We start from the raw sequence: 6000 nt of genomic DNA on the forward strand, positions 1-6000 counted from the left end.
CCCGCTGACTAAAGAAGTTCCTCCTCACCTCCTTTCTAAAAAGGTGCCCTTTAATTCTGAGGACATTAGACTCTCCCACCAGTGGAAACATCCTTTCCACGTCCACTCTATGCCTTTCATCATTATGTTCCATCAGGTTCAGCTCTAATTCGTAGATAGACACAAAGTACTGGAGTAACTCAGCAGGTCAGGCAACATCTCTGGGTAAAATGGATGGGTGATGTTTTGGTTCAGGCCCCTTCTTCAGACTGATTCACAGCATCTTGGGCAGCAGGAGGCAGGTACAATGCATCAGTTTCAGCTCTGGGTCTCCTTGCTCATATCTATCTCAATCCGCATCTCGGAAAAATATTAACTGGTCCTCATTACTATGTAAGAGTTAACATGAGAGTTGCTGAATTTCATACAAGAATAACTGCACTAAAAGCGTTATGAAGAAGGGTCCTGACCCAAAATGTCACCCATCCACGTTCTCCAGAGATGCTGTCTGACGCACTGAGTTACTCCAGCACTTTGTGTCTTTTTTTTGTTTTGCACAAGAAGTATTAGTTACTCTAAAGTGGTTTGTGGGGCGGGCACAGTGGCACAGCCATAGAGTTGCTGCCTTACAGCGCCAGAGACCTGGGTTCGATGCTGACTACGGGTGCTGTCTGTACAGAGTTTGTACGTTTTTCCTGTAACCACATAGGTTTTCTCCGGGTGCTCCAGATTCCTCCCACATTCAAAAGACGTGCAGGTTTATAGGTTCATTGGCTTCTGTAAATTGTCCTTTGGGTGTATAATGCAAAAGTGGGATAACATAGAACCAGTGTAATCGGATGACCGAAGGTCGGCGTGGACTCAGTGGGCCGAAGGGCCTTTTTTCTACACTGTATCTCTAAACTAAAACTAAAAACTAAACGAATCTTGGCACATTCTCTATAAAACAAGTCTTTTTTAAATTGTTGATTAAAATTCTTAAAGTCTAAAAGGAAGTCATATTTCTATTTTAAGAAAAAACATACAGAACGGGTGAGTTACTCCAGCACTTGTTTCGGTAACCCAGCATCTGCAGTTCCATATTTCTATTGTATCGTGTTCTCCCGTCTGGGTATTCCAAGGTTTTATATTTGGAACGCATTCACTGTTATTTTCTGTAGGCAAATCCAGTCACTACTTTCATGCACGTCTGTGTGAATGTACCCAGCCATTTTATCCATGTTGATCGAAGAGTATAGAGTGCAGAGAGTGAGGGGCTGTTTGATGCACAGCCTGGAGTATGGGGTATTGAAGAAGGGGTCTGAAGAAGGGTCTCCATCCAAAACATCACCTATTCCTTCTCTCCAGAGATGCTGCCTGAACCTCTGAGCTACTCCAGCATTTATTTGTCTACCTAAGGGGTATTCAAGATTGTTTAATGCCCGCACACAATTGCAACATCAAAGACAGCCAGGATGAACCTAGACTAGGTGCTGGATTGATGCTATTGAGGGAGTGCAGCAGAGGTTCGCCGGGCTAATTCAGTGGATGGCGTAACTGACATATGATGAAGGAATGGATCGACTGGGCATATATTCACTGGAATTTAGAAGGGCGAGAGGGGATCTTATAGAAACACATACAATTATTAAGGGATTGGACAGGCCAGACGCAGGAAAAATGTTCTCGATGTTGGGGGAACCCAGAACAAGGGGTCAGTTTTCAAGAAAACTTTTTCATCCAGAGAGTTGTGAATCTGTGGAATTCTCTGCCACAGAAGGCAGTGGAGGCCAATTCACTGGATGTATTCAAGAGAGAGTTAGATATAGTTCTTAGGGCTAACGGAATCAAGGGATATGGGGAGAAAGCAGGGACAGGGTACTGATTTTGGATGATCAGCCACGATCATATCGATCGTGGCTGGTTCGAATGGCCGACTCCTACACCTATTTTCTAAGGTATCACAAAATGCTGGAGTAACTCAGCAGGTCAGGCAGCATCTTGGAGAGAAGGAATGGGTGACGTTTCGGGACGAGATCCTTCTTCAGAGGTATGAAGAAGGGTCTGAAGAAGGGTCTCGACCCGAAGCGTCACCCATTCATTCTCTCCAAGATGCTGTCTGACCTACTGAGTTACTCCAGCATTTTGTGATACCTTCAATTTGCACCAGCATCTGCAGTTATTTTCCTACACACCTATTTTCTATGTTTCTAAAAGAGAACGGTGGAAGAACTCAGTGGGCTCTCGTATGGAGCCAATTGGAGTAAGTCAAGGTCTCTGGTCGATATCCTGCATCAGGTTAATTGTCCAGCTGACCAAGCTGTGTGACCACACGGCTATAAGTGAGTAAAGAATTTCTACAAATAATTATTACGCGACTATCCTCCACTCACTGCGTTATTCTGGAGACATTCGTCAGCTTTTACTGGGAGAAAATGCTGTAGTTTCGCTTTTTTAAACAATTCTGAGAAAATTGACTGCTGCTTAATAGATTTTTTTGTAACATTTCACTTCACCTCGAACTCTTGCCATGTAGTGTTGCTCTTTAATGCTCTGTGATTTATTTCCACCCAGAGCAGAGCCTCTGGGTGATCACCAAAAGCCCAGGCTGACCTGGAGAGTTCCTCTCATGTGTCAAGAATGAGGAATGGGTCAATTGATCCATGACTCTGTATCCTGATTCCCCTTCACGGATACTCCTCAAGCACTCCGGGTCGTCTTCAATGGCAGGATGAGTACAAAAACACTTCCGAGGAAGGGTCTCCACCCGAAAAGTCGTCCATTCCTTGTCTCCGGAGATGCTGCCTGTCCCGCTGAGTTACTCCAGCTTTTTGTGACTACCTTCTGCACCTTCTAACATTGAACGTACAACAGTACAGGAACAGGCACCGGCTCATGATGTTTGTGCTGGCCATAATGCCAAGTTAAACTAACCCCATCTGCCCACATATGATCCACAACCCTCTATTTATAACATACTAGACCAAGTTGGGCCCAAACCTCTCCTGCATTGGTGCAGCACCCTTTCCTCCCCCTCCCCTCCCCTCCCCCCTCCTCCCACCATTCCCTTCAACCCCCCCTTATCCTCCCCCTCCCTCTTCCCCGCTCCCTGGTAGATAGTTAATCTTTAAAATGAGAATAACTTTTAAAATATAACACTGATTTCAATGAAGCCTCTTCCATTAGCACCAAAGGGACAACGGTGAAGAAGGTGGGCCTAAAATTGTCGCACTATCGTGTGCCGTTTTGGCTGTAGTTCAGGAACAAACAAACAAACAAACAAACGAGAGTTTTAGTATAGAGATTCAAATGTCTGATTAAATGCCTCTTCAATGTCAATGTTGTTGTTTGTTTCCACCACCTTCCCTGGCAGTGAGTGCTCAGTACCTTCCACACTGTGGAACAAAAACTTGCAGTGCACATCCCCTTTAAACCTTCCCCCTCTCACCTTAAAGTGATGCCCTCTAGTCTTTGACACCTCCACACTGGGGGAAAAAAAGTGACGATCTAACCTTTTCATAATGTTATAAACATCTAAGAGGTCTCCGCTCCACAGAACACAATCCAAGTCCTTTTAAAGATTTTTTTACTTTAGAGACTTTTTAAAAAAATACAGCGCAGAAACAGGCCCTTCGGCCCACCGGGTCCGCGCCGCCCAGCGATCCCCGCACACTAACACTATCCTACACCCACAAGGGACAAATTATTTTTTTTACATTTGCCCAGCCAATTAACCTACATACCTGTACGTCTTTTGGAGTGTGGGAGGAAACCGAAGATCTCGGAGAAAACCCACGCAGGTCACGGGGAGAACGTACAAACTCCGTACAGACGGCGCCCGTAGTTAGGATCGAACCTGAGTCTCCGGCGCTGCATTTGCTGTAAGGCAGCAACTCTACCGCTGCGCCACCGTGCCGCACTTTAGAGATATAGAACGGAAACAGGCCCTTCGGCCCACCGAGGCCGTGCTGGACAGCGGTCACCCTGTACACTAGCACTATCCTACACACTGGGGACAACTTACAATTTTACCAAATCCAATTAACCTATAAACTTGTACGTCTTTGGCATGTGGGAGGAAACCGGAGAAAACCCGTGCAATCACAGGGAGAACGTACAAACTCCACACAGACAGCACCCGTGGTAAGGATCGAACCCGGGTCTCTGGCGCTGTGAGGCAGCACCTCTATCGTCGCGCCACCGTGCCGCACTTTTCTTGACACGTATTTTAAATTCATTTTTTTCTCATCTCTCAATTCGTCTCATGGTCCTGTTACCTTGTACTATTTAATGCAAACTCAACTTTGAATTTTAAGCAGACTTTTATCGTCCTCCCCACTTGATACCCTTTGTGAGTAGTGGGCCTCGCAAACTACCCTCTGATTTGGGTGTAGAATACATCTTCAATTGCCAATCAGGCAGAATGTGACAGACCAGTATTTTACCTCCCGAGGCGACGGAGAAAATAAAGGAACTTCAAGTTCAGACAAATTCCCCTGACGTTTGATGGTGAGTGGTTTGATGGTGAGTGGTTTGATGGTGAGTGGGTGCAGCACTTGTACGTTCCAGTAGATGGAGCCTTGCAATAATTAATTTAGCAGGCTGGAGATTTTCTCTGAACATCCTTCAACAGTTCGTGTAAGAAAATAACTGCAGATGCTGGTACAAATCGAAGGTATTTGTTCACAAAATGCTGGAGTAACTCAGCAGGTCAGGCAGCATCTTGGAGAGAAGGAATGGGTGACGTTTCGGGTCTCCAGTTACTCCAGCATTTTGTGAATAATCCTTCAATATTTGATTATTAGACGATTTTAAAGAATCATAACTCACAGAAAGTTGACCAGCTGCATAAATTAGTGCCGACCATCATACACCCATTTACAAGCCCAGTATTATGCTCCCCACATTCCCGTCAGCTTCCTCCATTTCTACCTCTCACCAGGGGCAATTTACACCAGACACGTCACCTACCCACCTTTGGGTCTCGACCCGAAACGTCACCCATTCCTTCTCTCCAGAGATGCTGCCTGTCCAGCTGAGTTACTCCAGCATTTTGTCTCTATCTTCGGTGTAAACCAGCACCTGCAGTTCCTTTCCACACACCGCACGCCTTTGTGACGTGGGAGGAAACCCTAGCACCCGGCAGAAACCCACACGGTCACAGGGACAACGTGCAAACTCCACACAGAGAGCACTTTGTGAATAATCCTTCAACATTTGATTATTAGACGATTTTAGATAATCAACATTTGATTATTAGACGAGGTCAGGATTGAACCCGGGTTGCTGGAGTTGTGAGGCAGCAGATCTACCATCATGCGCCCAGTGTCCCACAGTAGATGTGGAGAGAACCTAGTGTGGGAGAGAGCAAGTGCTGGGGCACTTTAATGGTCTAGAAGGGTGGGGCAATGGCTTCCACTGAAAGTGACTGAAATGGTAAAATTCTTGGGAAATCCTAAAGTGCACAAAATTTATACAATGCACACACAGACACGCACAAACACACACACGAACAAGTGCACACATGTACGTACATTTAGTTTAGAGATACTGCGTGGAAATAGGCCCTTCATCCCACCAAGTCCATGCCGACCATCGATCATCCCGTTCACACTAGTTCTATTGTACACACCCTGTGGACAATTCACAAGAAGCCAATTAACCTGCAAACTTTTATGTCTTTGGAGTGTGGGAGGAAACTGGAGCACCCGGAGAAAACCCACACGGTCACAGAGAGAACGTACAAAGTCCATACAGACAGCACCCATAGTCAGGATGGTCTCTGTGCTGTGAGGCAGCAACTCTACCGCTACACCACTGTGCCGCTCTAAGCTTGCATGTACTCATGAATGCACACAAACACACACATTCACAAAGTGCATACAAATTCACATGCAAACACATGCACGCAAGGGCACACAGACGCAACAATGGGTACACACAAACTGGGACTCAAACAGATATGAATTCGTAAACACAAACATTCACAAACTTCCGCACACACACATCACAAAAAAAAAGTCTTTAAGAAACTGATCCAAC

Source organism: Rhinoraja longicauda, chromosome 33, assembly GCF_053455715.1.
Source record: "Rhinoraja longicauda isolate Sanriku21f chromosome 33, sRhiLon1.1, whole genome shotgun sequence".
In the NCBI taxonomy this organism is placed as follows: Eukaryota; Metazoa; Chordata; class Chondrichthyes; order Rajiformes; family Arhynchobatidae; genus Rhinoraja; species Rhinoraja longicauda.